Source organism: Macaca fascicularis, chromosome 6 (genome assembly GCF_037993035.2).
Source record: "Macaca fascicularis isolate 582-1 chromosome 6, T2T-MFA8v1.1".
Lineage (NCBI taxonomy): Eukaryota > Metazoa > Chordata > Mammalia > Primates > Cercopithecidae > Macaca > Macaca fascicularis.
This window is the reverse complement of record NC_088380.1, coordinates 251,942-260,522: the sequence shown is the minus strand read 5'-3', so window position 1 is coordinate 260,522 and position 8,581 is coordinate 251,942.

Genomic DNA, 8,581 nt, shown 5'->3' with positions numbered 1-8,581 from the left:
TATAAATATATATATATATATATATATATATATATATGCTACTATGGAGAAGTTTTGTCCTTGTGACCTGTGAATACAGTCACAGGAGAGCAGAATGTTCACGGTGTGGGTGCTTACAGTGTACATGCAGAGTCACATTCTTCACTAGTATTACGTTAAAAGGTGACAAATAAGAGAAAAATATTTTGCTCATTACAACGTCGGTAAGAAGCTGGCAGCACTCTTGTTTTTGGAGGGGTGTGAAGGGAATATTGAGAAAGTGTCATCAACATTAGACTCGCCCACTCTGCAAATCCTGTGCCAGCTGGAGTGAGGACCCCGTGATGGAAAGATGCACCCCTCTTCCCGGAAGGAGTTGAATCTTTGTAGCGCTCAGGACGCATGGTTCATCTCTATATAAAGGCAGAGTGTGAAACGCCGTGGAGGCTGAGAGAAGCGATGTGGTTAGCAAGTATGAGTGAGACGTTTGGGGCTTGTTAGCACCTGGCGTGTGTGCAGCAAGCTTTGCTATCTGCACATGTGTGATCCTTAGAACACTGGCGTCTGGAACCGTGGGGGCTGTCGAGGGCCCCAGCTCCCGGCGGGCTGAGGAGTTCCCTGTTACCACCAGGATAACCGTGATTTTGAAGGCTGTCACTCAATCCCAAGTCCTGGAAGGGGCTCCTTTCAGAGAGGAAAACACCCCTAGAGCCTCGGGCAGAATTCAGTGATTTTTCTTATAATGTTGCTTAGATTTCGCAAACATGAAACCAAGAACATATTTCAGAATGCTTATGGTTCTTCTGTAACCATGGAAACAAAGTAAGTTGCAGTCGATGGACAGTTTGCGGAAGCTGAACTGCCTACATCGTGAGCACGGCGCTCTCCCTACCGCCCTGGGCCTTGCTCCGGTTTGCTGGGGAGGCTTTGCAGGGCCTCTTGGCTGGGATACCTCTGTCATGTCCCATGTTGCTACCCCTGGTCACAGCCATACTGCTGGGCACCTGCGCCGTGAGGTCACTGAGTGGACACGGAGCCGCGGGGCAGCAGCTGGTCAGGAGGTGGCATCCACATGGTCCGAAACAGGTTTCTGTTCATTAAGAATGATCATTGCAATAGAAACAGAGTGAAAGAAAACTCTACTGACCTGAGAATGCGTCCGCTGAGTTGCATAGGGAAGTGCAGTGAGGAAGGTGAGGGCTGAAAGGAAATGAGGGAGGGAGAGGAAAGGAGAGAAGGGAAGCGAAAGGGGGAGGGCGGATGGGAGTGAAGAGGGAGATGGAGGAGGAAGAAGAGAGAGGGCGGTGGGCAGGAGCCTGGGAAATGTGTCCCAGAGCCGGTTCCTGACCGTCGTGGGTGCGTCAGAGCTGATCTTCCAGGAGAGGTGGCCTGGGAGGGTTGACCCTTAGGAAGTGAGGGCCAGGGGGAGCTGATTTTTTGGCCCTCAGCGGGGCTGTTGTTGACCTGAGATACAGTCGATAGTTTTCCTGAAGAGATCGTCTGCACAGCCACCATTTGCTGCCAGGTTGGAGACAGAAGTACTCCTCCCCATGGATTCTTTCTAGTTTGTGGATTTTTCCCAGTTTACCTGAGCAGCCTGTCAGTGGAAATGTCGGGGATTACTAACATGTCTCCATCCTACAGAGCAGTCGACCAGCTTCCGATCCTGTAGTTGTTGGGGGCACCATTCCGGTCCTGTCAGTGCCGGCCCAGCGTGGAAGCCGCAGCCCGAGGCGCTGGGAAACCTGCGGGGCTGTCACTGCCAGGATTCTGATGGGAATCGAGCGCTGGAAGAAAGATGTCCTTAGGGCAGAGCCTGGCGAGGAGGGGGTGCTGCTGTTGCAGCAGTACATGGAATTTCAAATGACAAATGAAACAAGCTTTTAATTATGACCAGAGCCCTATGCTCTGCGTTTCTTCAAATGGAAATGTTGTGCTGAAATGAATTTGCTGTTAATCGGTTGCCTCATGCAAGACGCAAGACGGAGGGCTGGGAGCAAAGTAGAACGTGGACTTATCTACAAAGCTTCCTCCTCCCAGACTATCATCAGTTGGATGGTGCTACACAGGAATATGTGAGAATTCGTGTGAGAAAGGTGATGGGTGCAGACCTGTGTGACCGGCAGGTGTGGGGGAGGTTTGAGAGAAGCTTTTGGCTGAAGTGATGTCAGATGCAGGTGCTGAAGTGTGATGTCTGTCTGGATGGAAGAGCACACACGCCTCTGGGCTGCGGGAAACAGATAAAGGAGGAGGTGGACAGACGTGAGTCGTGTCTTAGGAATGGTAGCAATTCAGGCAGACCCAGGATCAGGCTCCCACGGGGGAGGAGTGGATATCAGGACCCAGGGAGCGTGGGGCGGGGGTCATGCCCAGGCCTCTGCGGGTCTTGCTCTTGTGTCAGCAGGGCCCTGTGCTTGCCCTCCTTAAAACTTTCCTGATCCATAAAACGGGCACGACAAAATCCACCTTGTGACACTGAAGCTTAAATGAGATGAGGTACATGGTGTCTTCCTTCCCTTCCTGACACATCCTAGACTCACAGCTATGGTAGCAGCGACAGGCTGGATGGAATGCTGGAGCCGCTTTGCGCCTGGTGAAGCCACATGGATTTGTGCAGTGCTGGCGACTGTCTCTGAAAGCCTTTGGTCATGGCAGTGGCAGCCTGGAGTGGCTCTTGGCATACTTGAGTCTGTGGAGTGCAAGGTTGACTGGAGCTCCGAGGCCATTGATACTATCCAGGGGTGAGCTGATGAGGCCCTAAAACATGGGGGGAAGGCCGAGAGGACTTGGCTGCCAGAAGCATTGTAGATTTCTGGCTTCGAGAACTTGCTGACTTATGGACATAGGAAGGTAAACCCAGATGGCTCCAAAATTGTAAGTCCAGAAGAAAGGTGAGAGGGTACAATTGCTGACTAGGTCATGGTTGCCCTGTCCCTTTGTTTCTGGCCATCGTTTCTCCTCCCTCCCCCTGCCTTTGTGGGCTGGAGGGCCTGAGCCTGCACAGCGGTCTATTTCATGATGACAATGGCCGAGTATTACCCTGCAGTAAGAAGTCTCTCCATTTTATTTGGCAGCAGTAGTTAAATAAATTTAAGGAGTGATGGTGTAGTAGTATTTGTTTTGTTTGTGCTTTTTTTTTTTTTTTTTTTTTAGTGTCATTTAACTGAATGTTATTTCCAATTTCACTGATCACTTTGAGAGGCCAAAACATGCTTTGATTTGCTATTTTGTGTTTGAGCTAGTTTATTGCCTCACAGGAATGCCAAGTATTCTGTTGTCACACATCAGTAAGTATCTCAAATTGTGTTACTATAATACTTAGCTGAATTACCTCCCTTATTTTGGCTTTTAAAAATCTAAAATCTGTGTGAAACACAGGATGGTGCATCTCCATTGAGGGTTGTTGAGAAGTGTGACTTTTGCTGGCATGCTTGAGAATCAGTGACATTATTTTATAGAAACACTTTGTAACTGACAGCAAAGCTAGAAGCTCCTGTAAAGGGCAGAGTAGGCAACGTGTTATGCTTTGAGGGCCACAGAAGTCTCTGCATATATTTCTTTTGTGAAAACTTCAACGTGTAAAAATCCCTGGCCAAAGCTCGGTCGGGGATCATGGTTTGCAGACCCTTAACAGCAGCTTAGCTGAAAGCTGGTCTCCCATGCGGTGAGCAGGAGCCTACCTCATTGCTTCAGCCAGGAAGATGCTGCCCTGATGCTGGAATTTACTTCAAACAAACTTGAAAGCTCTGGCACCGCTGCTCATTTCCATACTGTTGCAGGCTATCTAAAATACGGAGGATGCCGTGGCGTTTTGATTTTGTTACTCCTCTTGAACGGCTCTGAGATGGCTCATCGCGAGTTAGACATTTGCAGAAATGATCAAGCAGAGCTGCAGTCATCTTGCAGATAAAGTGAAGTTTTTTCTGAAAACTCGTTACAGGCTTAAATTTCTGATCCCATTCCATCCACTGATCTTGTATGATTGGTTTCTTTTTGTACCCATTTGGGTCTATGAAGCGTCTCCCCACCGTGGTAGAAATTTAGCTCTGATTTTGTGCATGAGTCGGTATCCTCACTCCTCACTGCGAGGAGAAAGCGCTGCAGGTCCTGTGTGGTTTCCATCCCCTCCCTGCACGCGGATGGATTGGGAGGTATTTGTGGTGTGTGAACTTGTTACCCCCAGAGCCTTCTGCTTCATTTCCTGGACCGCTTTCCTCCCTCCTGCCTCCTGACTCACTCCCCTGGACCACACTTCTCCCTCCTGGTTCACTCCCTGGGCCGAACTCCACCCTCCTCCCTCCTGGTTCACTGCCCTGGGCCCCCACGCCTCCCTCCTTGTTCACTCCCCTGAGCCCCCACGCCTCCCTCATAGTTCACTCCCCAGGGCCCCCACTCCTCCCTCCTGGTTCACTCCCCTGGGTCCCCAATCCTCCCTCTTGGGGGCTTGGTAGTTTCTGCTGTGCTTGTACCAGCACGATAAGGCTGAGTGGCAGCTCCAGGGCGGTGGCTGCTCACGCAGCTGTGGCATGAGTGCAGAGAACTGCGGGGATGCAGCTGCCCTTGCTGTGATGCTTCGAGTGTCACAGTCGGTATGGGAAACTAGGTGGGATGTGGATGTCCCTGGAAGGGACAGGAGCCTCCCCTCAGCCTCTGTCAAACACTTCTCAGCCAGGCGTGGTGGCTCACGCCTGTAATCCCAGCACTTTGGGAGGCCGGGGCGGGCAGATCACCTGAGGTCAGGAGTTGGAGACCAGCTTGGCCAATGTGGTAATTTTTGACGCATTAAGGATTAAGGAAAATGACTCACCCTAGTTTACCTTGCTTTTTAATTGATGATTGGTGTACCCCAGTAGTCTGAACTTGTTAAGCAACCATTCTTACCGAAAGACTAATCTTTAAAAGTCTCTTCCTCTTGACACGTCTTTGGCTGCTGTAATCAAATGCAATGTAATCAGCACTGGTTAATGGCTTTCCTTGTTTGGCTAACAAATGCTCCTCAAAAACTTTGATTTCTTGTTATTTTCATTTATAATTATGTTTTAAGCCTTCTAAATTTTCTAGCTTTCCTGCGAGTTGGGAATAACTGTGATGGGGGCTTAGTTTGGGATGTTGACGTACACTCTATGCCCAGCTACTATGCCATTGTGTGAACACTGATTTCTCACTTTCTCATGAACACTGATTTCACCTAGTTTGGTAAATTCTATTAATTTTAAGGAAGGGGGTGGAATGCAACTGCTGTTAGGAGGCTTTTCTAAGGATCGAGGAAATGTTGCCATGATTATTACCATTACAGAAGGAACATAAAAATACGTGCTGCCTTCAGTCATGATGAATATGTAAGTCCGCATCTGTGACTGCAGAAAACGGCAGCCCCAAATCTTAAAATCGTGTGGATGCACCAAGCCCATCTGCAGGGCACTGTGGAGCAGCCTGCATTAGCCGAAGTTGGCCCACAAGCCCTGAGGGATGGTGTCTGAGTTATGATAAGGCTCTGACTTGGGATTAAACAGGCCTCCAAATAGTGTGATATTCTAAACAAAGACATGATACTGCCCAGGGAGCCCAGTGGGCACCTGTAGGCAGTGTAGGTGAGAAAAGGTTCCAAAGAAGATTCCTGCAGCTCAGCTAGGAGGATTCTGTAAGGCAGTAGACACATCAATGTTCACATAGGAGTGTTGAGCTATATTCATTCCTTTTAAGCAGCCAGGCTTGTGTGTGTTTTTAGGGGCACTCACATGGCGCCCTTTCCACCCTTACTGCTGGTTGTGCCTGTTTGATGTTGCGGACTTCTGTGTTAAGTGTGTCCACTCTCCAAATGTATCTCTGTCTCTAGAATATTTTAGAGTAGACCATTTATTGTTTAAACACTTGTTTTTAGTGAGGAAGAAATCTTTAAAACGGGCCATACAGACCCTGCTATAAATGTTGAACAATGGAATGTGTAATGTTTAACACGTAGTGTTTAAAGTAGAAGACAGTTTAATTTAGAAATCCTGTTGGAATGCCAACTTAAATTACGACCATCTGTACACATATGGAAAAGAATGAGAGTGAAGGTACAGAATTGGAATTTTGTCTATTTTGTAGAGATTCTGTAATGTATGAGGTACAAGTCTCACTTCATGATTTAAATGCATGAAGCTGAAATTAGAAAACTTGACAAAAACATGCCTTTGAATAGTGAGCCTTTATCCTCCTTGAAATAGTGATTCATTCACTAAAACGTCCACCTGCAACTTTGTCAAATATATTTGTTGCATTAGTCCTCAAGTGAGCTCAGTTTTCCAGACAGGCAGATTATTACTGTTTAAAGTTTGTCCTGATGATGTTGGTGAACAGGGAAAATCCTTTGACGTGGATCCTCTGTGTGTTACACTTCAGACGCGGCCTGCCCAACCCTCTGCCTGTAACTGGGAACCTTGACTGTCAGGATCATTGTAGAGAACCTTGAGGAAAGCAAAACAAGCCTCTGGAGTAGCAAAAGATGTAGCTGATTTCATGCAATAAAACTTACACATTTTTCTTTAAAATGCTTCCTTCGGAACGTCAGCTTGCTGACTATCTTAGAATCGCTGTAGTCCGCTGACAGCAGTCGTGGGAACAGGTGCATGGCCTGGCTGATGTAGGAGGGTCTCAGAGTGGAGCCACACTCCTGACACTGAAGGAGGGGCTGGAGCCATCACGCTCGTGACTCGTGCAGATGGCCTTGGCTGACCTCCGGAAGAGAAAACGTCAGTATCCAAGGAGGAAAAAGTCTATTAATTTCATGAGTGTTTGCCTTCGCAATGGCTAATACCCTGAGTTTGTGGCACCTGCTGTCTCTGGAATGAGGAGTCTTCCCTTCCTGGCAGACAAGCTCTAGATGGGAACAGGAGCTGTGGTTGCTGGATTGAAGAGGTTTCCTTCTTGGGGAGGTGGCCTTCGAGCCTGACATGAAGGAAGCTGTGACTGGCGGGAAAGGGCCTTGGAGACAGTGTATTTACCAGGAGGGTCGGTGACTGAGAACCATCCTGTTCCGAGTGTTGCCATTCTGGTTCTAGAGTAAACTTGGGGAGAAACAACAGCCAAAAGCCCCGAGGAATATTCTGTGATGTTGATCACGTTTGGTAGATTTGTTGCTGAGACTCTGAAATGAGAAGCCCGGGAGGTGCAGGTCTATCAGGCCGTGGGACGTGGGAGAGCTGCTGCTTCAGGGGTTGGAGTCCCCGTGCCAGAGGCTCAGTCCTGCAGAGACTTCTGCACAGTGGGCAACTGATGCCTCCGGTTGATTGTGAGTCCCCTCGATGAATACCCATGAAAGGTACCGTGTCAGCAAAGAGTCAAACTCTGTGAAGCATTTGGAGATTTATTCTGAGCCAAATGAGTTACCATGGCCCTTGATACTGCCCTCAGGAGATCCTAAGAACGTATTCCCAAGGTGGTCAGAGCCCAGCCTGGTTTTATAGCTTTTAGGGAGACATAAGACAATCAATCAAATAAATGTAAGATGTACATGGGTTTGGTCTGGAAAGGTGGGACAACTGGAAGCAGGGGTGTCCAGGTCATAGGTAGATTTGAAAATTTCCTGATTGACAGTTGGTTAAGAGAGTTGTCAGATAAGGGGTTGTGGAGACCAAGGCTTTGTCATGTGGAGGAAATCCTCCAGGTAGCTTCGGAGAGAATAGATTGTAAATGTTTCCCATCAGACTAAGCGTCTAAGTTCTGTCTAATTCCAGAAGGGAGGTGGGGTGATGAGGCAAGTCCGACCCCCCAGCGATCATGGCCTGGACTAGTTTTTCAGATTAGCTTTGGAATGCCCTTGTCAAAATCAGGGGCTGTTCTGATGGGCAAAGTGGCTTTGAATTCTAATGTTTTTAAAACCAGAAAGTGATTGTGTTTTTTTCTGTGGATGACAGCCAGTGTGGTAATTAATATTTTATTAGCAGATTAATTTGGAAGTCAATGTGTTTTCAAGTATGTTAATTATTAAGTCATCAACAAACAGAGAAGGGCTTACTTTGAAACCAGCCTGAGACTCAAGAGGCTCATCAAAGAAAACGATGGACTTGGGAGAACTGATTCACGTGTTTACTGCGCCAAGTTTCAGGCATTATGAGAAGTCTGTGCTGATACATTGTGACTTGAGAACTTAAATCTTGATGGACTCTTAAGAGTGAGGCTTTTTTTTTTCTTTTCTTTGTAAATGGTCAGTGTTTCTGTCTCCTGTGTTTTGTCTTCCAGCCGCTGAGCACTTTAGCTTTGTGTTCACGTGGCCTTGTTCTCCGAACCACCTGCTTTGTGGCTCCTCTGTCCTGCCCACCTTGATCGCGTCTTCCCTGCCCCGTGGGTTTTATCCCGAGGACTGTTCTCCGCTGTGGGGAGGGGAGGATCAGTGGACACTGGCTTTAATGACTCATTTTCTGTGTAGCTCCCAGTTTCTCAAAATCTTAATTGTCTTGGATTCCCTGTGAAACTGGGAGTCAGGCCTTGGGCGCAGTGCTGGGTGGCCTTGGGCGCAGTACTGGGGCAGGAGGGAGAGATGAGAACAGGAAGGATGGGTTTGTCAGGGGAAGGAACCCCTTGCCAAATTCCTGTGTCTGTTTTAGGTTAAAGATGAATG